Here is a 26,259-nt window from a genome sequence, read left to right on the forward strand (position 1 = left end):
TAATGGGGTGGGGTGGGAGGGATATGTGGGGTACTAAGTGGAGAAGGGGAAAATACTTTATATAATGAATTCCTATATGGAAAGTTAATAAGTATGAGTCAAAATGCCTTGATTTTATTCTGTTAGAAATGTGGAATATACAAAATTAAAATTTAACTTTGTTCTATAAAAATGTATCATTCTGTAAGTGATTTCAACCGGGCACTTCACCTAAGTCAATGCCTAGCATGGAATGCACAATTGAAACCCTTAATTATTAGTTATGTCTATAAGTTATTTTATTTCTGAATGATATACCCTTATATCACGGCCCTCTCTTTGAATCTACCCCGGTCACACTGAACCAGGAAGCAGGCTGTTTTGCAAAGTTAAAAATATTTATTTTCTGGATTTGCACAATATATATATATATATATATATATCACTATTTTAAGGGTTACACAGGGATCACCAATGGAGTTATGTCGCAATAAATCTCTTTAATCACACAGAGTATTAATAATGCAGCATATAAATAACACTTTTCTGTGATTCAATCAAAATGCAATGTGATCACTCTTCCCCCTTGCACGCTACTCAATTCCCCCAACATGCAATATAAAGAGATGGAAGGAGAGAAAACAGGTTTCAGGGATACAGAATTTAACAAAGGAATATCAATCTCAATTTCCCCCAGCAAACACAGAAAAACTGGAATGATTGCAAACGGGTCAAATGGTTTTAAATGTGGCTGTGAAGGAATGGTAAAACACTGAAAATGGATTTAATTCACTAAAATGGGTTCAATACTAGTGGGAGCCGCTTTGTATGGTTTCAGATAAACGCTGGCAATGATTATTGAGTAACTAGCAAGTTGAACAATTAATTCTGAGGTCGGATGCAAGGAACAGCTATTTCACACATGAGAGATTTGAGCCAAATGAAAAATTCATGGGAAACTTTTCTGTGCGCGGTAAGTACGATTGAGGAATAACTATAAGGAGTTCAGGTGGGGGTTTGAGTTTTTCTTAGAAAGCTGAGGATGTTAGCTTCAAGTAGACACTTAAATTTCATTTCTAGCATACACGGTGAAGAAGTTATGAAAGTTTTAGTGGAGGTCGGTTTTTCAGAACGAGTCATATAGCAAAATAAAGATGCGCTTTTTAAAATTAACAAACAAGATTTCTTTACACTAGGGAGACTATGAAGATGCCAACTACACGACAGCGCAGCCACCAGCCCAGGATATCACTGGTTGGTTTAGCCTGCCGAGACGCTCGCCTTTCTTCAGAAAATATATTAGCGCCAAGATGATTTTAACACTACTATTACAAAGGACTATAGGGTAAGAGAAATAGTTCAGGCAAGACAAAAAGATTCTAACAATGCAGTTCTGGATATAAGAGAATGGGTTTGGATAGGATTACTTATGGATAATAAAATTGCTATTGACAATCCTATGCTATGGATACTCACTACCAATGTTTGGAATGGCCCGGTCAGGGATCTGGTCAAAGATTTCTGGACTGGAATTCTGTTAGCACACCGGACTGGACTCAAGGCGCTCTGGTTCTGCAATCAGCAAGGCACGCTGGGCACTGCACGGCAGGATTGGACTGGATCTGACGGGTTGGCTCTGGTTCACAGCTATCTGGTCACAGCTCTGCTCTACTGGGTTGGATCTCTGGATTCTGACAAGAATTCTTAGCAGGAAATCAGCAACAGCACAGCCAGGCTGTTCTTTTGTTCCCCCTTAGAGGTCTGGGGTAAAATCTGGTTTCTGGATTTTAAAAGGCCAAGCTGAGAAGGGTTCAGCTTTGGAAATGGGCCTTTCTGCTTTCAAAATTCTGGAGTCTGGAGTCTTGGATATGGATTTCTCTTGCAAAGTGCTCCGCCAATCGGTTGATGGGTGAATGTGTGTGTGTTCTTCTAGGTCCTAAGCTGTCTCTATTTATGTATTTCCTAAAGGGGTGGGTATGCTGAATTATATTAGGCACACCCTCTAGGTATTCTATTGGTTAGGGTCTTTCCTCTCCCCTGATTTGAGAAGGAAACAGAGTGTCATGATGACAATGTGTTTTATGATCCAGGGAGAACCTCCCCCTGGTTTCTGCACATGAAATCTATTTTTCAACAAGTCATATTTACAATTTTACAAACTTGCTAGCAATAGCATATTTACATCACAGATTTGGTGGAGCAAGTATTCATCCGAGCCCCGTCTCGGTGACAGCTTGGGTCTAGTTTTGGCAATCTTTTGCACTTTTGGTCTGGTGCCCAATGACAGATGTGTCCACATTTTCACACATACGTGCGCATGATATCTGGGCATAATCATATGAAGTTTCATGTTTCTGGCATCACCACAATTGCTACAAAACCACACATTCTGCAGTCATGTCCCTGAACATAGCCCAGAGTCCTGAGTACTTTTAAAACGTGCCCAGAATGTTCATATTAACACTACTGTAATTTTACAATTTTTATACTTTTGCACAGTCCTCTGTCAGTCCTTTTCAAAAATATACTTTCTTGTGCTTTAAGAATAACCAACACTGTCATTCCTGCCCCCAAAGTTTTGGTGGGTCAATAGCAATCCACGCCTCTTTCCTCTGGCAGGAGTTTCTGTTCACACTTGCATCTGCATATGTTTTCAATCCATGAAGCCCGTTGTCTCTTCCCAGTGCAACAGGCCCACAATCTCCTCCCTTCTCCATTAACACCTGAATGGGAGTTCCTGGGGCAGAGAGCAGAAGGAAGGTGCCTTTTGTTTGGGGCACGCTGTGGAATTTGCTTTGAAGTTCTGTGGCTGGCATCAGAGGTTACTTTAAAACTCAATTTGTTTAAAATTGTTTTTGATAAAATAAACTTAGATTTTCAAAATAGGCAAACAGATCTCTAATTCCAGTCTTTTTAAACATAGAGATTAAATAGTTGCAACCTATATTGCTTTTGATGGCAAGTCACTTCATTTCAACCATTTGATTTTCTGCACAAGTTTAAACTTCCAATGTACTTAATTGACAGCTGTCACATAGGCAGCCAGCGGTACTAAGCCCATTTTCTGACATATTTTTACATACAAACACACTTTTTAATGTGGATATTCTTGTGATGGAATCTGCTTTTCCTGACATTGTATGCTTATGTGGATTCTTTAAATAAGGTGACAATAAGATAACACCCAGCAAGGATGTTGGATCTTTTCTGCTGTTTGGCAACCATTATTTTGTCATTTTAGCAACCAAGGAAAAACAGATTTCAGAGCACTTCTGGTTTTCCTCGCAATAACGCACTGCCTTTCAGGTAGTTTCCATTTTCACTCTGTGGGCAGCCCAATGACAGGTTTTAGCAGTGTGGTCTCCTGTTCCACGACTGACACAGGCAAAGGAGATTGGCAGTCATCTTTGTGGTTTTATTGCGCAATTTTCAGAGGTTTTAGCACGCATAGGGCTTTTTGCGGCCATTTCGCTGGTTCTGGTGCAACCAGCACACAGTGATGTCGCAGGGCAGAGCCTAGTGGGTCAGTACATCCCACAAGCCCCCCCTCACGATTTGGCTTTGACCACCCATCAAGGGAAAGTCACGAGATTGGGATTATCAGTTCCTTTTCTTTCTGGTCCAAATGGCAAAATTCATCAGCTTCTCCCATCCGTGGTGGAACGACCAGTTCTCCTTGCCAATTCCTGATGAGAGTATGGAGCGATACCCCAGGCCCCTTGGATCTTTCCTTCCGGTCCCTGGGTGGTCCTCCTTGGTTTTAGTCTCCATGGTTTCCAATTCTAGGATGACAAAGCAAAAGCATATTTGTAGACATTTCCCCACCACTATTTATGTAGTGGGGCAGACACATACATTTGGCATATCAGGACAATTTTTCTATTGGCAATTCATTGATTATATAGATGGAATCATTTTTCTAGTTGGAATTCTAGGGAACTGGAGTGACCCCCTCTGGGGTTCCAGAAGAATCCTCTAGTTGCTGCAGAGTGTGTCTAGGATGGCAACACTTCAGTTGGTTGATATGGACCCACTTATCTTCCCCCTCTGCCAAACTGCCTTTGGGGATGCGGATTTTGTAGGTGACTGGTGAGCTTTTTTCTATAATTTCAAAAGGACCCCTCCAGCTAGGCCAAAATGTGCACTGTTTGGCCTGGTTCCTTTGGAAATTGTATAAGTAGACCCGGTCTCCTACATGGTATTCTTTTCTAGTAGTCTTTAAGTCATAGTGGGTCTTCATGCTGTCTGCAGATCTTTCTAGATTTCGCTGAGCATGGGCAAAAGCATGTTGAAGGTGTTTCCTCAGATTTTCAACATACTGATGAGTTGTGGAGGCATTGATCAATGTCTGCTCTTGGGTTCTGTAGAGCAGATGCTGGGGAAGCACCATCCTGCGTCCAGTCATCAGCTCAAACTGTGACATTTTTGTTGCAGATGAAGGGGTAGATCTGAATGCCATCAGGACAAGGGGTAATCGAATATCCCAACTTGGCCCAGAATCTGCCACAAACTTTTTAAATATGCTCACAATTGTCTTGTTGTATCCCTACTGCACCACTGGAGGCTAGCCGGTAGGCAATGTGGAATTTCCTTTTGCCCCCAAGTATCTCCCACATCTTTGTCATTACTTCACTGGTGAAGTGGCTTCCTCAGTCTGACTCAATCCTTTGGGGTAGTCCAAAACACGAGAAGATGTGGTTGATCATCAGGGCAGCTGCTGTTTCTGCCTTGCAATTTGGGGCCGGGAGACATTCCACCCATTTAATGAACAAGCATGTCACAGTCAACATGTACTTGTTCCCCCTAGAGGAGCGAATCACGGGCCCGATAAAACCGACTTGCAAATCTGACCATGGCAGTGTCATCCCCCTCTTTTGGAGAGGCGTACGGTGTGTGAGGGATGTTGGCTGAAATTGTGCACACACAAGACACCCCTCCAAGTATTGGTCGAGGTCCTGCCCCATGTGTGGCCAGTATGCAACCTCTCTTAAGATTTCAAGTGTTGTATGAAACCCCCTATGACCGGCTGTGGCCGCAACATGGGTGTGACTTAACATCAGGCTTCGGCATGAGGTAGGGACCACCCACTGATCATGGCCAGCTAGGGATCTCCTTACCAACAAACCGTCTTGGATTCAGAACATTTTTGGACATTTCATCAACACTCTGAGGGTCTCTTTCGCTATGTAATCAGTATCCATCAGGGGAAAGTTCTCAGGGTCCTCAATGTGTTGATAAAACTTACCAATTATTGGATCCCCTTTTTGAGCAGTAATCAAATCAGCATCTGGCGTCTCCTTACTCCATTGTGCAGTTGAGAGTTCATTGTAAGCATTTGTCTGGGGCCTAGTGATAGCATTCACCTGGATTTCCCCCAACAGGGACTCAATCTCAAGTAGATCCCCTTGGATGGCTCTGGTTTTGGCCAGCTGATCAGCTAGGTCATTCCCAGTTTTGTCTGGTCCCTCTACTTTAGAATGACCCTTAATCTTTTTCCAGTAGATGGTCATCCCATTCGAGGTGACCAGATCATCAATATTCTGAATTAATTTCCCATGTTTCAAGGGTTTGTTATTAGCTCATAACATGCCTCTGGTTTTCCAGTTAACCAGGTGTTCCACAAACCCGTTCCATACATAATCTGAATCAGTGATTATGACCAGTTCGTGGAGTTGATGTTGGACAGCAGATAGGATGGCTTGATGCACAGCCATCAACTCTGCCACTTGACTACTTCGGGGACCAATTTTGTACCTGGCATAGGGTACTGGGCCATCATTTACCCATGCATTCCCTATGCCGGCCACAAGCTTTTTTTCCCCGTTGTTGTCAACATGGTAAGAGCACCCATCCACATAGACAGTGGGCATTCCCTCACACTTGTCTTCTTCAAAGAGTTTGTGTGGGGAATTAAAGTATGTCTCCATGTTGCCCTTAATATTTAGACTCTTGTCCTCGAGACAGTTTTCTCTGTCACAATCATGCAAGTCAGCCAGACCTTATCTGACCTCCACAGGAAAGCCTTGCATTGACAGAATCCAGGAAGTTATTCAGGAATTACTCACATTTCCGGCCCAGATTCTGTCACTTTGGAGATATTGCATAGGCTGGTGTGAAGTTTCTACTATGATATGTTCCCCCCGGATAAACGGGTGGTAATTCTTCAATGCCCACACCGTTGCCAGGAGTACCTTCTCACAATCGTTGAATTTTTCCTCCACAGAGGATAAAGTTTTACTCGCATAGGAGATAATTTTATTGAACTTGTCATGCTTTTGATATAATACTGCAGTCAAGCTTGTATTTGAGAACCATGTCTCCAAGAAGAACTCCTTGTTTTTGACAGGGTAAGCTAGGCAAGGCGCTTGTGAGAGGCTTCTTTTGAGTTATCTTACTGCCTCGGCTTGTTCTGGACCCCATTCCCACTTGACCCTGCCCCTTCAAAAGATGGATCAGGGGTCTTGCGATCTCTGCGTAATCCTCAATGAACTTTCTGCTGTAATTAGTCAGTCCAAGGAGGCTCCTTAGTTCCCGCAGAGTTGTGGAACTTTTAATTTCTAGAGTGCTTCCACTTTCTTTTCCTCTGGACAGAGACCCTGAGGAGTAATCTCAAGCCCCAAGAAATTGACACGGGTTCTTCACTACTGTGCTTTTTGAAAGGAGAGTTTTGCTCCGGCTGCCCTCAACTGTGTCAGAACATAATGGATCTCTGCTATATGTTCCTCCACCATCGAGCTTTTGACTAAAACATCATCTACATAGGCCAGGTTACCCCTTTCACCCAGGTCGGGCATGGCCTTATGTAGAAACATGTTAAATAAATTGCCGGAGTTGATGTATCCAAAGGGAGTCCGGGTCCATGTGTACTGCTGCCCCCCGAAGGTGAAAGCCAGCTTGTATTGGTCCTCCCTACTGACAGGTCTATTTCAGTGAATATCTGTAACCCCTGGATCTGGGCCAGCCCTTGATCAATGTATGGAAAAGGCCATCGCAAAGTATGGACCCATTTGTTAAGCTCCCTAAGGTCGGCACAGAGTCTCCACTGGCCGTTTGGCTTCAAAATCCCCAGCACCGAATTATTGAAGGTGCTGTGGACAGGACGGATTATCCCACGGGACTCAAGGTTCTTAATTATTTCAGTAAGGGACTCCATTTATGCGAGAGACAAGCGATATTGCTTCACAAACACTGGAGTCATGTCAGGGTCTGTGGGAATTGTTGTTGTGTGGATGTCGGTGCGACCACAGTCGTATGAGTCCCCCACAAAGAGATCTTGAAAATCCAAGAAAACTTGTTTCAATTTTTGCTTCTGCTCCAGAGTCACACAGGCATCAGCTAGGTTAACTCTCTTCAACCATCTGCCTGAAGCCTGGAAAGACTTCTGGTTTCGCTATATCAGTGGCCTCCTCCAGCTGGGTGGAGAAGTCCCTGGTCAGAGTACTGATTTGGACTGGTGGCTTCAGGTGGGAAAGGCAGTCCTCGCGGACTTGGAATATCACCTCATCCCTCCTGAAGTCACAAGTCACATCTTCCTTACCATAAGGGCAGAAAGTGTGCACCAGGAAATTCCCCCCATGCCGGGTAAAGATCCTGTCTGGTGTTGTGTTGTCATCACTATCACTGTCAAAACAGTCCTTGGGGATTGGTCCTAACAGTTCATTGCCTAAATCTATGGAAAAATGTCGGTCATCAACCGCCATTTCAATAATGGTGCCTGCGGCTAGAGTCGCTGTTATCCATCTCTATTGGAATGGTGTCATGTTCTATATTGACTAGTGGTTTTTGGGTTTACCCCCAACCCTTGCTATTGGAGAGAAGCATTTAAATGAATATAGGCATCAGGGTTTTTCAATTTCTGTCCTCTTTTAACTTTCACTTCCAGTGAGAATTGTCGGGTCCTTTATGGGATGGTGACTTCCTCTCTAATCTGAATTTCAAATGCATAAGGCAGCATTTGAGCTGACCTAAATGCTTTCTCTGGGTCATCAAAGCCCATGGGTTTATCTGCTAATCAGGACCAAGCTTTGAAGTTTATTAGGTCCAAACTAATGGCAAAGCGATTGAGAATCTCACTGCCTAAGTAAAAGGCGGCAGTGACGTCTCGCTCGACCCAACAATTATGGACTATGCTCTTGTTGCCTATGGAGATTTTGAGCATACACCTGCTTGGCAGGAGATGTTTGGAATTGGGTGTTTCCAGATCCATTTCCCATTTGTCTATCAGTTTAAATGTGGGAATGGCTGGATCTTTTGGGAGTTTGCGGAACATGGCTTCGCTGATTAACACACACTCGGGTGAGAACAGAGTCCTTCCCTTCATTTAACTGAATAGAGATGAACAACTGCTCTCCAATTTTCTGAATATCAGCCAGGCTTTGAGCTGATTTCTCATCTTTCTGGACTATAGGAGTGGGAATTTCTGATTGGGAATTTGTAAAGAATTTCAGAGTGTTTCCTTCCAGTGTGGAATGCCACCCTAGACTGGAAGGAAGGTTGATTTTCAGAAATAGAGAGGACCCCCCATCACCAGTTTGTTGTCCTACTGCTATTACTGTCACGCCTGGGATTTGATTATTCTGGAAGTGAAATTATACTTGGTCAGATTTTTGTTCAACCATGTGGCAGGTACCGTTTAAACTCACATGGCTGACACTCTGTTTTAATTTTATTGGTTGGCTAGTCTGGGTCCAGAGGACCTTGTTTACACAATCTATTAAGGGAGACAACCTTCGCAGGAGGTCATTCCCTAGTAAACAACTGGTGCCATCTGGAGTTACAACTATAACCGGGTGCTTCACCTTGTGTCGCCCAATTTTAATATCAAAATCCACAGTCCCCACGATGGGAATTTACTTCCTGTCGAAGTTCTGAAGTTGTCCAGGAAGAGGGGTGAGAGGAATTTGGTAGTTCTCCCCCCTTCCTGAATTCAGTTTATCAAAGGCCCTTTTTGACAGAAGGGTAGCTTGGGATCCAGTGTCCACCAGTGCCAAAATTGTACACTGCCCCTGTATTTGGACCGGGGCATAGAATCTTCCCTCCTTCTCCTCAAGGGGGCACAGATAATGTACATATTTTGGACAACTGGTGGGTTAGTTTCTTGGTTTTGGACACTGATAGAAGAGATTTGGGTAAAATTCTGTTGGGAGTCTTGGGAATCTGAAAAGAAAAGGTGACAGCTAGATATGGGAGAGGTTTTGGGTTCCCCGGGTCTGGTGCTGGGTTGCCCCCCTCCCCTTTTTGGAGGCAGTCGACAGGCTGGGTTTGAACCAGGGGATTTTCCTGCTGATGATTCTGGGGTTGGATGATGGGCGGCTCTAGCTCAGTCCCCACATCTACCCAGTCTGGATTTGGATCTTTTGGGACCAATTTTTCTTTGGGAGGAGTTCCCCCCATCTCTGAAGGAGAAGATCCTTTTCCCAGGATCCTCTGAGTATCCCTCTCCTTCAAATTGGAAGATTTGTACCTCCTCCTCAAAATGGGTCTGTTTGGGCTCTTTATTTCTCCTACCCCCCTCTGCTCCTTGGGTGGCAGACTTTCGGGGGCAGGAGATTTTGGTTCAGGGTCCTGGGTTTCCAGGGGCTTTTTACAAGTGGGGAAGGAAGCTTCCTCCAAGGCTTTACACCCCCCTTCCCCTAGTGCCTCCTCCCTGGGAACCGGTGGGTTGTCGGGGTTCTTCCCCTGTTATTGCTCTGGAGCACCAGGTCCTGAGTTTGAGGCATTCTGTGCCGGCATGCTCATCTGAGGTTTCTGTTGAGCCCTCAGCATGCGACCCAGAACCTGGCGCTCTAGTTGTGACACCCGCTCAGGCTGATGCGGGGTTCTGTTGTCTCCCCTAGGCTGATTGCAGGAAGGGTAGCTATCCCTTCTCTGAAAATACCCTGGGTTTGGAAAATGTGGGTACCCCTCCACCCTTGGCCTCCCCTATCACGGATTGGGTTGTCTGGGCTCAGGAAGTTGGGGAAAGAAGGATGGTTCTGGGGTTGAAAGCTTTGCGGGTACCTGGGGAAGAAGTTTTGTCCAGTATTTGAGGAATTACTGCCCTCCTGGGGGAAGTGAGGAGGGAACTTCCCTGGGTCAGCTGCTCTTTGGTTGGATCCCCCTATGCCCCCTTGGGCTGGAGGAGTCCACACATAACACAGGATGGGCCTGTTCCCCTTATAGCAGGGGCTGATGTAGTCAGGGGAGTGAGGGGTCCCATTTGTGGGACTACCTCCCTGGCTCCCTGTTTGTGACTGGCCCGAGGGCCTTCTGGGCTTGGGATAATTCTGATTCTGTGCAGGTATGTTTTTAGGCCCCCATCTCCAAATCTAAAATGGGGGGAACCTTCACCTCCTCCACTTTAGCAGCAGCAGGGGTGTTGGTTGTATTGGGGCTTTTTGGATTATTCTTGTTTTCCACAGGCTTTTGCACCTCATAAATGCGTGTGGCTTGTTCAATGACCCAGTCTAGCGATCTTTTCTTGTGAAAGTCTCTCACTAGCTGCATCATGATGTACTTGGGGAGAGTGTGGAAGAAAGTATCCATGAACTCTTTGCTTTCAGTGTGCACCCTTCTGGTGGTCTGCGCAAAGGCACGCTTTAATTCTTGAACAAATTCTTGTGGGGCCTGATCTTCCCCACATTGCAAGTTGTAGGCTTTCTTGCGAGCCTCCTGAGGATTCCTGTGCACAGAAAAATGTTTCAAGATGGCCACCCTATAGGTGGACCATCTAGAATGATTTTGGTCCTCCAGCCCCGCAAAGAAGCTGGAGTATTCTGGAGAGAAGGTCCATTTCACATATTGAATACAGCTTTGGCGGCCCTTCAAATGGAAAGTTTCCATCATCTGTTCAAAGAGCTCTAAGTGCTCCCAAACTGAATTTTTTGTGTTCTTATGATAGGGTGTGATGACGCTCCTTATCGCTTTGATTTGTTTTAGGGGATCCTTGAGCAAGGCCCTTTTTACCTTATTGGCCTTTTTGGTCCGGGTGACCCTAGTCCACTCCTCCTCTGACTCAGAGGCACTGCTCTCATAGGTGCCCGTCTGGTCTTCTAGGCTCTCCCGGATTCTGCGAGCCTGGGAATGGCTGGCGGAATGCGGGGGCCTAGTTTCCTGTGTCCTGGGGCGCTCAGAGGAATCTTCTGATTCCTCCTTGCTCCCAGGATTGGATGAGTACCCCTCCCCCCCACTGTCCGAGCTGGGCAGAGGTTTTCAGGATGTGCTTAGTGGGCCTACTCTCATGGAGTTCCCCACTAAATTTTACAGTACTTGGGAACCCATACCCAGATACCCGCCCATCCATTCCTGGGAGGTGCTGGTCTATGACCCCATATTCCTTATTGGATTGAAGTCAGCCATCCCTGTGGCCCTTGGCTCATGCGCACCAGTGGAAATGGGGGTGGCAGTGTCCAGGGATTGGAAGAGATTAAGGCCTCTGGTACTAGGGTTCCTGAGGTTATGCTCAGGTGTTTCCCTTTCCCAGCAAACCTCATCTCTCTCAGCCCCTGCTCCCTGTTGCCATGCAAGAATCTGAGCTTTCTGTTCCTCTATCAAGGCCTTGCTGGTTTCTATCAATTTCTCTTGCATAGCTACCTGTCTGTGGAGCCTGTCATTGTTCTCACAGAGAGCCTCATTTTCTCTCTGTGCTTCCTGTGTCGTTTTAGAGTACTGGGCCAGTTTTTCCTGCAGGAGGGTTACCTCCTGAGTCCTGTCCATACTGGCCTGGTCCTTCCTTGCTAGAGCATCTTCCACCCTCCTGGTGTGCTCTAACAATTTTTCATGGTCTTTTTAGAGGTCACCCAGTCCCTCAAGGGCCAGGTGATTTTCTTGTAGCTTCTCTTTTAAATAACTGACCTCCTGGCCTAAGGTTTCCCTTTCCTGAACAAGAGACTGCCTCTGTGCAGCCAGGTCATCCCTCTGTCTTTTAGCGCACCAGCTTTCTGGCACTCTTCATCAAATTCTGCCTGGGTTTCCAGGTCTTTGAGAATTAGTTTATTATTCTCTTCTTTTTCTTTGCCTAGGCGGTTTGTCAGGGTGACTACCTGCTCTGTGCATACCCTGTTGAAATGTATTTGCTGTTCCAGCTTTGTCTGGCTCTGTAGTAGAGAGGCCAAACTTTCTTGGTACTCCTTCTGCAAAGCCAGCATTTTGGTGCTGCAGGATACCCATATCTTCTTTTATTTTGGTTAGGTACTGCCTACTTTCGTTTTCTGATTCATGGCGCCTCTGTAGCCTTTGCTCTACAGAGTCCTGATCAGTTTGGACCTTTTCTAATGCTTGCAAGTTGCTTGTTTGCCAGATCTTGGCCCTCGGCATATTTGTCCTGTATTGCTCGACTATGGAGGTACAGATATGCTGCTATTTTGGCAATCTTGCTTTGCTCTTCCTTTGCCTTAGGGACCATATACAGTTCACTCAGGGCCACATGTAATGGACCCAGATCTTGGCATATGTTTAACCCTGTTGCAGTGGTCTGTTCTGTGATTGCCTGCAACCACACATTCTGATCCTGCTCTGTCAATTCACCCCTTACAAATAATTTATTCAGTGGGTGTTCTTTAGCCATATTGATTTCTACCAAGGTCGCCATTCTGGAAATATTGATTTCCTTCCTGACTTACAGGAGTTTATTTTATTTTTATAAAACAGACCGATTCCTTAGAGCGTTCCTATTGAGGAGTGCCTTTCACAGTGTAACACAGGGGGTAGCCCAGCAGGGTTTATGTACCCCGTCAGTTAGCACACTGTATTAAGCTGTCACAAGTGGCATGTCTAATTCAGAAATCCCGGACGAGCCCCCAATCGTGTAAGTGATTTCAACCCGGCACTTCACCTAAGTCAATGCCTAGCGTGGGATGCACAATTGAAACCCTTAATTATTTTTTTATATCTATAAGTTATTTTATTTCTGAATGATATACCCTTATATCACGCCCCCTATTTTCTGGATTTGCACAATATATATATATATCACACTAGTTTAATGGTTACACAAGGATCACCAATGGAATGATGTCGCAATAAATCTCTTTAATCACACGGAGTATTAATAATGCAGCATAGAAATAATACTTTTCTGTGGGTTCAATCAAAATGCAATGTGATCACTCTTTCCCCCTGCATGCTACTCAATTCCCCCAATATGCAATATAAAGAGATGGAAGGAGAGAAAACAGGTTTCAGGAATACAGAATTCAACAAAGGAGTATCAATCTCAATTTCCCCCAGCAAACACAGAGAAAATCAGGAATGATTGCAAACGAGTCAAATGGTTTTAAATGTGGCTTTGAAGGAATGATAAAACACTGAAAATGGATTTAATTCACTATAATGGTTTCAACACTAGTGGGAGCCGCTTTGTATGGTTTCAGATAAACGCTGGCAATGATTATTGAGTAACTAGCAAGTTGAACAATTAATTCTGAGGTCGGATGCAAGAAACAGCTATTTCACACATGAAAGATTTGAGCCAAACGAAAAATGTATGGCAAACTTTTCTGCGCGCGGTAAGTGTGATTGAGTAATAACTATAAGGAGTTGGGATGGGTCGTTGGGTTTGTTGGAAAGCCGAGGATGTTAACTTCAAGTAGACACTTAAATTTCATTTTTAGCATACACGGTGAAGAAGTTATGAAGATTTTTGTGGAGGTCGGTTTTTTCAGAGCGAGTCAAATAGCAAAATAAAGATGCACTTTTTAAAATTAACAAACAAGATTTCTTTACACTAGGGAGACTATGAAGATGCCAACTACCCGACAGCGCAGCCACCAGCCCAGGATATCACTGGTTGGTTTAGCCTGCTGAGACGCTCGCCTTTCTTAAGAAAAAATATTAGCGCCAAGATGATTTTAACACTACTATTACAAAGGACTATAGGGTAAGAGAAAGAGTTCAGTCAAGACAAAAAGATTCTAACAATGCAGTTCTGATATAAGAGCGTGGGTCTGGATAGGATTACTTATGGATAACATATTTGCTATTGACAATCCTATGCTATGGATACTCACTACCAATGTTTGGAATGGACCCTTCAGGGATCTGGTCAAAGATTTCTGGACTGGAATTCTGCTAGCACACCAGACTGGACTCAAGGTGCTCTGGTTCTGCAATCAGCAAGCCACTCTGGACACTGCACGGCGGGATTGGACTGGATCTGATGGGTTGGTTCTGGTTTGCAGCTATCTGGCCAAAGCTCTGCTCTACTGGGTTGGATCGCTGGATTCTGGCAAGAATTCTTAGCAAGAAAGCAACAACAGCACAGCCAGGCTGTTCTTTTGTTCCCCTTAGAGGTCCGGGGTAAAATCTGGTTTCTGGATTTTAAAACACCAAGCTGATAAGAGTTCAGCATTGGAAATGGGCCTTTCTGCTTTCAAAATTCTGGAGTCTGGAGTCTTGGATATGGGTTTTTCTTGCAAAGTGCTCCGCCAGCAACTGGTTGATGGGTGAATGTGTGTGTGTGCTTCTAGGTCTTAAGCTGTCTCTATGTATTTCCTAAAGGGGTGGGTATGCTGAATTATACTAGGCACACCCTCTAGATATTCTATTGGTTAGGGTCTTTCCTCTCCCCTGATTTGAGAAGGAAACAGTGTCATGATGACAATTTTTTCATGATCCAGGGAGAACCTCCCCCTGGTTTCTGCACATGAAATCTGGTTTTCATACAAGACATATTTACAATTTTACAAACTTGCTAGAAATAGCATATTTACATCACAGATTTGGTGGAGCAAGTATTCACCCGAGCCCCGTCTCGGTGAGAGCTTGGGTCTAGTTTTGGCAATTTTTCACACTTTTGGTCTGGTACCCAATGTCAGATTTGTCCACATTTTTACACATATGTGCGCATGATATCTGGGCATAATCATATGAAGTTTCATGTTTCTGGCATCACCACAATTGCTACAAAACCACACATTCTGCAGTCATGTCCCTGAACATAGCCCAGAGTCCTGAGTACTTTTAAAACGTGCCCAGAATGTTCATATTAACACTACCGTAATTTTACAATTTTTATACTTTTGCACAGTCCTCTGTCAGTCCTTTTCAAAAATATACTTTCTTGTGCTTTAAGAATACACAACACTGTCTGTCCCGCCCCCAAAGTTTTGGTGAGTCAAGAGCAATCCCCGCCTCTTTCCTCTTGCAGGAGTTTCTGTTGACACTTGCATCTGCATATCTTTTCAATCCAGGAATCCCTTTGTCTCTCCCCAGTGCAACAGGCCCAAAATCTCCTCCCCTCTCCATTAACACCTGAATGGGAGTTCCTGGGGCAGAGAGCAGAAGGAAGGTGCCTTTTGTTTGGGGCACGCTGTGGAATTTGCTTTGAAGTTCTGTGGCTGGCATCAGAGGTTACTTTAAAACTCGATTTGTTTAAAATAGTCTTTGATAAAATAAACTTACATTTTCAAAATAGGCAAACAGATCTCTAATTCCAGTCTTTTTAAACATAGAGATTAAATAGTTGCAACCTATATTGCTTTTGATGGCAAGTCACTTAATTTCAACAATTTGATTTTCTGCATAAGTTTAAGCTTCCAATGTACTTAATTGACAGCTGTCACACAGGCAGCTGGAGGTACAGCCCCCATTTTCTGACAGATTTGTACAGACAAGCACACTTTTTAATGTGGATATTCTTGTGATGGAATCTGCTTTTCCTGACATTGTGTGTTTATGTGGATTCTTTAAATAAGGTGACGGGTAACAGCCAGCAAGGATGTTGGATCTTTTCTGATGTTTGGGAACCATTATTTTGTAATTTCAGCAACCAAGGAAAAATGGATTTCAGAGCACTTCTGGTTTTCCTGGCAATAAAGCACTGCCTTTCAGGCAGTTTCCATTTTCACTCTGTGGGCAGCCCAATGACAGGTTTTAGCAGTGTGGTCTCCTGTTCCACCACTGACACAGGCAGATTGGCAACCATCTTTCTGGTTTCACTGCGCAATTTTCAGAGGTTTTAGTGCGCATAGGGCTTTTTGCGGCCATTTCGCTGGATCTGGTGCCACCAGCACACAGTGATGTTGCAGGGCAGAGCCTAGTGGGTCAGTACATCCCACAGTTAATTTTCAAGTTAAACAAGTTGAACTATGATGTTGAATATATTGTAATGACTGGAAATATTATTAATAAAAGAAATTGGAAAAACAATCTATCAAAAGCCTCGGAATAAGCTGTGGTTCAATCAGAGGGTAGTAGGCACAGGGTACACAGTTACTAATCTGATTTCCCGGGACCGAACATCGTGTAGTGGTTTGATAGAGGAATATGACCCCAGTCCTAAACTTACTAGTTAAAATGGTACAGCAAAATGATAGGACTAGGCGAGAGGGGCGGGCCTGGACAAGTGTAAAGAATCATCTCTTAAGACGATAACTTCGAGTGTATGTACCTTTTTCCATGCATATAGTCAACCTCTTGGTCCAATAAAGATTCCCAGAGGGACATTGGGCCAAGGTGGCATAGGAATCACTTGGTGTGCTACCTAAGGGGACGCGCATTCCATTGTACTTGTTAAATTACAATTGTACTTTGCTAAATTAAAATTGTATGTATTTGTTTCTGAAATGCTATTAGATTATAAGAAACCCCAGCCCTATCTGATCGCATGTCCTTCGAAGAGCTTACATAGGTTCAATATTAATTTTTCGTATTAATCATCTCCTTGTGATGCCTGAAAATGCCCCTGGAAAGCAGGTACTGTGGTTTATGCAAGAATATGAATGCCTTCGAATCTGTAAGACATGTAATGAATGAATGCCCGAAATTAGGTTCCACCTACATGTCACGTCTTGGTAAATATGTTCATAACCTTGATACAATGAAAGAGATATCATTTTGGCGATATTGTATGAACTCCAAAACTTGGCACTTCATAGAGTTTGGCTTTTAGTAATTGCACATTTGGACCAGACTGGTGCTATTGATATGTGAATTGTGTAGCAAAGAATGGGTACTTCCGGATTTTAATTGTGTCTACTTATTATTAATTATATGAATGCAATGAATGTAATTATACTTTTGGTTTAGTACTGTATTGTTAGATGATGTAGACATTTTATGAATGTATGTTAATATTAGCTAAATAGGGGTGGTTGGTTGACAGACCTTTTAGCTGCACTTATCTTAGTTTAGTCATTTGGTTTCCTAATAATGAAGTCATGGTGGTTCTTGATGCTGCAGATTGCAGGGATGGGTAACACTCACCCAGGTGTTACTATGACTATAGTTGGAGTTTTCGGGGGGTACATCCCTATGCAAGCTCTTCAAGAAAAGGTATATCAAGGTGTGTACAAATACGTATTCAGTTTATTGAGAAAGCATATACTGAAATATTCTTATGTGATTTACACAGCCACATACATCATGTCTTGTGAGATACAGTTAAGTACATTTCTGTAGCATCACATACATTAGGGAAGTCCTGTAGGATAGTGCCGTTCTTTTTATATTGCCATGAACAGGAGTAAAAAAAAAACATGTTGATATAGAATTTTGTTCACATCACCCACTAACAAAATAATCTCACAAGACATGATATATGTAGCTTTGTAAATCACTAAAGAATATTTCAGTTTATGCTTTCTCAATAAACTGGAAAATTATTTGTACACGCCTTGATATACGTTTTGTTGAAGCGCTTCCACAGGGATGTTCCAACCCCCATCCCCCGAAAACTCATAATATTAGCTAAATGTGTTGTTTTTATTTATATAATATGTAAAATATGTAAAATGTTTAACTATAGCACATTAAATAAAACAAATAATACATCAATTGTTCTTATAGCCTACATCATTGGGAATGTGTAAAGGTGGTTCAAAATCAGGTATGACATGTTGCAGGGGTGTTGCTAGGACTGGAAAAGATAGGGGCTCCGCTAGATTTGGGATTGTCCGAATTGGGGGCTAGCCAGCCTTTTTGGGTGTAACCCCAGAACTTCTATGCAGGGCTACAACCAAAAGACCTGGGGCTATAGCCCCCTCAGCTCCCCTCTTGTCACCCCCCCCCCCCCAGCAATGCCTCAGTGTTAAAGAGCACTCAGCTGCCTATGTTCAGAGTGGGGGATCTAGTAAAAATAACATGACATTAACAAGTGATAATGGGCAAGTCAAAATACAGTCATCCATTTTATTGTGCAAGTGTCGCAGAAGGCAATAAGAACACATGATGGCAAGACCTGGTATGTCCAGTGATTGGGGAGTTACCAGGGAGCATCCGTGTCTGCAGAGAAGGATGTATTCAGTTCCTGTGAAAGTCTGGGTGGATTTGAGGACTGAATTAACCGCGCAGGGGGTGGCAAGGTCAAGGCTAGCATAGGAGATGGTCCACAACTTTGGGCTCTTATGCCACCCAAGGTTGAAACAGTAGCTTAATAAGTCAAAGGTTGTATGACTCCATTAGTGTCGTATCCAGGATGTTCTTGAATTATTTCTTTACAGTTTGGCTGCTGTTCTATTACCGCAAAAGACAAAACATAACATAGCATGTTATTAAGAGCCGTTTATTTTAAGAATTAACCCTATACAGCAATCCCTATACATACTCAATCTGGGTTTACTTTCTTAAAGTAGATTTGAATGTTAAGGTGGTGGGGGAGATGTGCCTTGATGCTGTCTTATTGCTGTACTATGCAATGTTCAAGGGTATTGGCTAGGTCACACCTCACAGCATTCTGGGGGTTAGCAGAAGACGAGTAGCAGAGGGAAAGGTGCACTAGTTTGGTCAATCAACAAACTTACTTGGTGCACACCTTCTGTCTGCTGCATTCCCTGTAGGGCGGCCTTGCCTGCACATTACACAGTCGTGTGACACGAAAAGGTGGGCCCTTCCTGAAGGGTACTACAATGAGGGCTCTGCCTATTTTGACACATTTATTACATACCAAAAAAGAGACACAGCAGGATTTTTGATTGCAAATGCCATTGGCAGAACCAAGTCCTATGGCACATATAATGTGCTTGCTATAGAGAAATCTTCTGTACAGTGTCACAGTTGGAAGAATGTTACTGTAGTACCGCAGGAAGTAATCTAGAATAACACTCAGTTGGGATCCTATGGGTCAGTCATGTATAGAGCATCACATGTAAGCAATTCTGCCGGGTCTGCAAAAAGGACACATGCAGTATTTCAACACTGCTGATGAATTCATAGACGCTCCTTGCCATAGGTGTTAGAGCACCCCTAGCTCTGAAGCGCACTGAAGCCCTTCACATGGGCCCTCACTATAGCATAGGTAACAGCAATGACATGTGAGGAGCACAGAACATTGTGGTGTTTGCCAACGATTAAGGCAGGACGTACACACCATGATCTAGCGAAAAGGCTGGTGGAACATGCATTTGGTACGGTGCTATTAGAAAGCACACTTTCAAAACTTCGTATTTATTTATTTATTTACATATTTTCATTTTCAGGAATATGGAGGTAAAGTGGCATTCCCAGGACAAACGGATTGTGGTGAACGGCCATGGGATTAGAAAAAAAGGGCCTAATCGAGGACATTCAAAACGGAGTCATGTAAATGTATGAAAACCTGAAAATCATGTTCACTTGCTCTTTTTAAAAAAAGCATGAAAATATCACCTGCACCAATTGAGGAAAAATGGCCACAAAGGTGAAAACAATAGCACCCAGCGAATATGTGGTTTAGCATGGGAAAAAGCAACATTTATGGCATTTTGGCACATCTATCATCACGCCTCATCTGGAAACAAAAAGTCCCCACACAATTCTGGTGAATTGCCCTCGCAACAATACGCCTTCCACCAGCTTAAGTACTACAACGAAGATGTAACTACAACACAAAAACACACTGCACAAGTTCGAAGTGAGAAAACACAACTTCATGAGAAGCCCAGCACGCACAACACTTACAGACAGTAAACCACACGGTCAGACTCATCATAAATCTGTCATCAAACTACATCCTGCCTAACGCCAGGGCTATAAGTGAGGTGGGGCTAGCCAGGGCAGAGCCCCGGCAGGCTCCAAAAAGGGCTCCCGAGCCAGGGCCCTTCCAAAGCTCACCCCTGACTAGCCCCAAATATGACAACCCCTCAATCAGACAATTTAGCCAAAGCACTGCATGGTGTTGATGCGTCTGATTAGAAAAAAGTAGAGACATCAGCCAATGCCTCTCCTATTTTCTAATCATACGCGCTGACACCTTCAGGCAGCCCTTTAAGCATGCAGAACATTGATTAAAAAGGACTGCCTGCTAGGTGTTGGCTTTTCAGTAAGAAGCAAAAGGAGAAGTCAGGCGCCCCAGCCCTCCTTCTATTTCTTAGTGAGAGGTGCTAACCCCCAGCAGGCAGCCCTTTCACACAAGGAGCTGCATAGTTAAAGGCTTGCCTGTGGGGGCCAGCGACCCTGCAGGCATCCATTTAACCATGCAGTTCTTGGAATGAAAGAGCTGCCTGTAGGAGGCTAGCACCTCATTAAGAAACAGAAGGAGAGCTGGGGTGCACTGGTATCATACCTTTGATGTTCCCGGAGTGCATTATGTTGAAGTCAGGTTGAGTTTGGGACACGTGCAATCCTGGCTGAAGGCACAACACGGCAGGGCAGTACAAATAAGAGCACATCAATTATTAAAGGATACAATGGCCCAAACAAGACAGACAACGGTGTCTAGTGTACTGGCCATGTCCCGCATCTTGTCTGTACACAAGGAAAGTCTGTGTTGCAAAATGTGAGTATCTTATTTCTTACACAGCAGACACCACCTGGTGCACTTGTGAAAGTGGGGAGTAAGATATGGGTGCGAGAGCCTTTCATCAGTAGAAAGGGACCGTAGCACTCATTTTGTCAGTGATTTATTCTAACATGTCTAGGATCTATGTTACCAGTGCCAAAAACCACAACCTAGAGAACATGGTCACTTGGAGGTCGGTCTACATCTTTCACATTCGGTACAGGAACTGATGCTCGAGTACATCACACTTTACAGTGCAAGGTGCAGAAGTACCAGGTGAAGTGGAGGGTTACAGGTAAAAACTGGTGAGACCAAACCCTCCCTGTGATGTGTGGGAAGACATAGTTGTTGAGCAGGTGGTGTCTGAACTGGAGAGGACATTGGGTGGTATAAGTAAGCACAGAGGCACCTCTACCAGTGCTAGCCTAGCCCTAACCATGGGACTAGTCAGTTAACACTATTTCCTGCAGTCACATAAGGGGAAATAGGCATAGATGCTCAGAATGTCTCCTGTGTATCCTTACAGTGAGACAGTTGCATAATAACACAGTGCAGTGATGAACGATCTCAGCTCTGCTAACATGGCATGTGGGCTTCTCTTGTTGGCTGTGATGTCATCCTCTGTCATGCCCTGAGAACTTGTAATGGTCCTTAACCAGGCAGGTCCGCTGTATGCATTGGCTATTGATGTAATGTGCTGGTATTCTATGTTTTTAGTACTTTCTGCAATTGTGCACCCTCCTCTTAGTTATGTCATTTTATGTTATTGTGATTTATACCGGACACCGCTGCCATTTTCATGGTCTCCAGACACTTTGGAAGATTTAAAAAGGAGGATGGCTTAGGAGGGTTAGCTAGTGGAATGGAGAGGAAGAGTTCAAGAGAGCTTTTTATTGCTTTTGGTAGCTTCAGTTTGGAAAAACCTGTCACTATGTGTTGGGTTTGCTTTTAATGGTAAGTGTTTGGTGTTATTTTGGTGTGTGTGTGTGTATGGGTTAGTGCGCATGTCTGTGGTTTAGTTTTCTGTAGTGTATTGGGTTGAGTTGGGTGTTGCAGATAGTGTGCAGTTTATAATGGTTTCACGTTTCCGCTGCGGTAGAGATGTGTATGATTTTTTTGGTGGCTGAGGAGAGTGTAGGATGCTGGAAAGTTTTTAGTAGGGTTAGTGATAGTAGTGGTCCGTGGGCTTCTCTGCGAAGGTGGTTTGGCTGGGTCCATATGCTTCTATGTTGGTTTGCATTAATATGTTTTATTTCATTGGGCTCTCTGGTTTTGGTTCTTACAGTTTTGTTGTTTTTGGTTTTGGATGTCCCTCCTTGTGTTGCGGTTGGCTGTTTCTCTTCTATTGTATTTCCTGTTTAGCCCAGTCAGTTAAAGAGCCATGTTTTTAGTCTTTTTAAAATGTTTAGGTGTTCTTCTATTGTTCATATTTTCTTGGGGAGTGAGTTCCAAAATTTTGCCGAGAAGCAGGAGAATGCTGATCCACCAAATTTCAACTTTGAATAATGCGTTGGTTCAAGGCGAATGTCATTGCTGGACCTCAATGTTCGGTTTGTTTGTAAATAGTGATTTCCTTCCTATATGAATTCCACTCCTTTGCCATGGATTGCTCTGTGGGTTATGCAGAGCATTTTGAGAAAAAAAAAATCATTTTTTTCCGGCAACCAGCGTAGGGTTCTCAGTGCTGGTGTGATGTGTTCTCTCTTAGTGAGTCCGAGGAGTAGTTGTGTGGCAGTTTTGTATTCACTGTAGTTTTCTGGTGAGGAAGTCCGGCATTCCAAGATAGATGCTGTTGGTGTGGTCTATTGTTTAAATGACAAGGGAGATGACGGCGAGTGTTCTGTGTGGGAAGGTGAAGAAAGGTAGTATCCGCTTAATTGTGCATAAGTTGAAGATGCACTTCTTGACTACTGCATTGACTCATGGTTCGAGTGTTAAGTAGTTCATTAATATGTTGATGTTTTTAACTACATTGGAAGATTCTGTCTATTCCCCATTTCGGTGGGCCATGGGATGTGGTGTTACTTCAACGGGTCATTGGGCGTGATCATGATTTCTGTTTTGTCTGGGTTGAGTTTAAGGCTGTTGGTCCTCATCCATTCGTTTATTTCTGTGAGTCAGTTGATACGGGTTCGGTCTGGTTCTCCAGAAGTGTTGATTTTATTGATGATTTGTGTCTCGACTGCATAGTTGTAGCAGATGAGTCCCTGTCTTTTTATGAGATTGATGAATGGGGCCATGTAGATGTTGAAGAGTAATGGTGAGAGCGATGAGCCTTGTCGAACTCTGCAGGTTGTTGTGCATGGTGCTGAGTTGAAGGGGGTAAGACATGTTGTTTCCATTCTTTCTGTCAGGAATGATTTTAACCATAGTAAAGCTGTGTTGCTGTTTCCTATTTCTTAGTGGGAACTATGTCAACAAGTGCTAGAGCAAGAGGAAAGGATAAGTCCATCGGTTCCAGCTCATGATTCTGCCCAAGTGTTCTGAATTATAGCATGGAGGCGTTAGCTGTTCATTCTTTGGGTGCTGTGTAATGTAATTAGTGTTTTACAGATGTATACAGTTTGGTTGTGGCACAATTGTTCATGGTCGAATTGATCATGGTCAATTCGGCCACCAAGACAAAATTTCCCGAGGCCAATTTTGCTGAAACTCAAAAGCCCCACCCACCTACATACACCCCCCACCAATCACCTACTTACCTTTTCGCAGTCCGCTTTGTTTCTGATCCTGCGGCGTTGGATCCATCCCTCCTATGCGGGTCGCATCTTAGGCCACAGGATCTGCTTTACTTTTTTTCTTTTTTTTTCACCGCCTCCAGATCTCCGGAACAGGGGACACCACTGCTACCCCCAAAGGCCATCACTAGCAATCATGGAGAGCGGGGGACACCCCTGCAACCCCTACGCTCCATGTTTGGTAGTGATTACCCAAATTGGTTGTTTCAAAATGATCAAATGGTACTGGCCAATTTCGGCCAGATTTACCATACAGGCAATTTGAAATGACCGATTTGGATAATACCATTTTTACAGGGTTTGGGCGATCATTGGGTGGCACTGTTCATTCTTGCAGGTTTCTCTTTGTAATGTGTGCCAAGTGAGCCTTTTTCCGCAGTGTGGGTACTAATGTGCATTGTTTATTACATTTGGCTAGTAGGAAATGGACATGGTCAGCTTTACTGTCTCTTTTTACTCATGTTCCTCAATGCTCTTGTGTGTCTTCACCCATTTTTCTTGTGTTCATCACAGATGTACATTCTTCTCTCGACATTGATTGTTTAAGGCTTTTGTTTTTAGAATTGTTGGGGGACATGTTCAGTAGTATTAGTTTTGGTTGTGTGTTTCATTTCCTCCAATGGCATAACTATTTTGGGCTGTGGGTGTGGTTATGTTGATGAGATTGTAGCTGCCGGACTCTGAGCCTGTAGGTGTGTGCTGACTACTGATTAATCAAAGGCTGATTTGAGTTCCGGAGTGAGTGAACCCTGTGCAAGTGATTTGTTTCCTAATCTTATACTCTGGCATACAATCGATGATTCAGTAGTCCCCCATTTTTGCCAGCAGGGGTTTCTTTGACCAGGCCCAAAATCTCAATTTTACAGAGTCTGCAACCTGGCCACTTGGCCATATTTACCTTTTATAAACAACTGAGCAAAAAGTAAACAAGCCGCTGCTTCCTATACATATGCCCACTCCATGGAGCAGGAAGCTACTGCATATGCGCTGACTTTGAACTACTGATATTGCATGGCAGCAAAAACGATATAATACAAAAAAAGAACGAAGCTCCACTCAGCCAAGCTCTAAACATGTGCTTCACTAGTTTCAAACGTGTGCATTTTTTTCCAACAAAGAAGTTCACAACAGAAACAAGCAATCCCCAGTGACACCGTGTGGAACACCAAAAAAACGTGTGAAAGTATGGTGGGGGAAAGGGGGTTGCGGGGGCAGCCATCTTTCTCTCCGCCTCAAACGAGGCCCTGGCGCATGTTAAAAAGTATCAGTCATAGGGCCTCATTACGACCCTGGCGGTAAGGGGTTAACGCCAGCGTTAGCTGCGCCGACCCCTTACCGCCAATTACGAGTTCCCCTAGCGCCATGGTGCTTTTAACACCTGCTTTTAGCGGGTGTTAAAATCCATGGCGCTAAGGGACCATGGAGTTAATTACGCCACCGTAATTTACGGTGGCGTAATTAACGCCTTCCCCACTCCCATTATGCCCTATGGGGCAAAAATGGGAATGGGGAAGGGTAAATGGGGATTGGGGACTTACCGCCCCGCCAAGGTCGGAATGGGGCGGTAAGTCCGCCAACCACCATGGCGTAAACGTAGTTTACGCCATGGTGGTAAAGTCACGGCCCAGGCGGTAACTTACCGCCTGGGTCGTAATGAGGCCCATAGACTTGATTGATCATTGCAGGGCATTGTAACGTCTCGGAGGTAACAGCTGCTGGAAGAACGCATCAGTAATGGACCAGACTGCAGGAAACAATTTGCAACACTAAACTTCAATGTTACAAATCTGACATTGATCTATCTGCAAGCAGTACTTGTGCGAGACTAGTTATCATTGATATGTTTATCTACGCGCTTTGCTTATATCCAACTTGCTTCCTTTCTTCCCTCTTTTCTTTTTATTTCTCGTTCCTTCTTTCTTCTTAATGACTTGCATGTTATATGTTCTTCCTTTCTTTTCTAGTTGTATTATTCTTCCTGTCTTCCACACTTCATAGATATCCTTCTCCTTTGGCTTTCATTTTCGCTTGCATTACTTCACTCTTGCCTACTTTCTTTCTCGTTTCATCTTTTAATTTTCTTGCTCTTGTTCTTTTCTTTCTTTTTCATTCCATATTACTTTATATCCCCCCTCGATCCTTTCTTTCCTTCTTCCTTTCCTCATTTGTTTCTTCCCCCCTTTTATGCGGTACATGCTACTGGAGTATGCCATCAATTAAGTTGCATATCGTCGCGAAACGAAAATGAAAAAAGGAAGAGTCACGGGGAAAGATTGACTTTTCACATCCGGCTGCATGCAGTCCCTTTTAAGTCAAAACAGATGTGTGTGCACCTGCCTGGCAGCGACATAACCCAAATGTGGAGAACAACCAGCAACTTAAGAACAATATACTTATAAAACCAGAGCAACACAAATGGTCACGCATTTCTGCAGGCTGAGGTAGGTTTATTGTTTGACAGGTAATTTTCAACCATATGGCAAAAACATCGTTACGCCTCTCATCGCAAGCATCCTGTTTGTATTCACTTGGCAGACGTTCTGAGTGTTTGCAAAGTCTAAATGCCTCTTTAGCGCTTTTGGGAACATCTTCCCCTTGAACACAGGGTCCAGTCGGAAGCGATAATCTAGTTTGCGTTGTTTATTAACGGTCGGTTAAGTCTCGTACCACGCAAGAGTAATTCATTTAGCCTGGACCGTGCCCCCACAGGCCTGGCAGATCAATAGTCCTGTCCAGTCTAACGGCATCGAAACGAATGTTCAAGAAAGCGCAATGAGGGAAGCGGGAAGCAGGGAAGCTGTGTCGCATCCACGCCATCCATTTTAGGAGCTGTGTCGATTACCGCGCGACAGCGTGCGCTTGATCAACACA

The sequence above is a fragment of the Ambystoma mexicanum genome, chromosome 2q, assembly GCF_040938575.1.
Source record: "Ambystoma mexicanum isolate Mex_15411 chromosome 2q, UKY_AmexF1_1, whole genome shotgun sequence".
NCBI lineage: Eukaryota > Metazoa > Chordata > Amphibia > Caudata > Ambystomatidae > Ambystoma > Ambystoma mexicanum.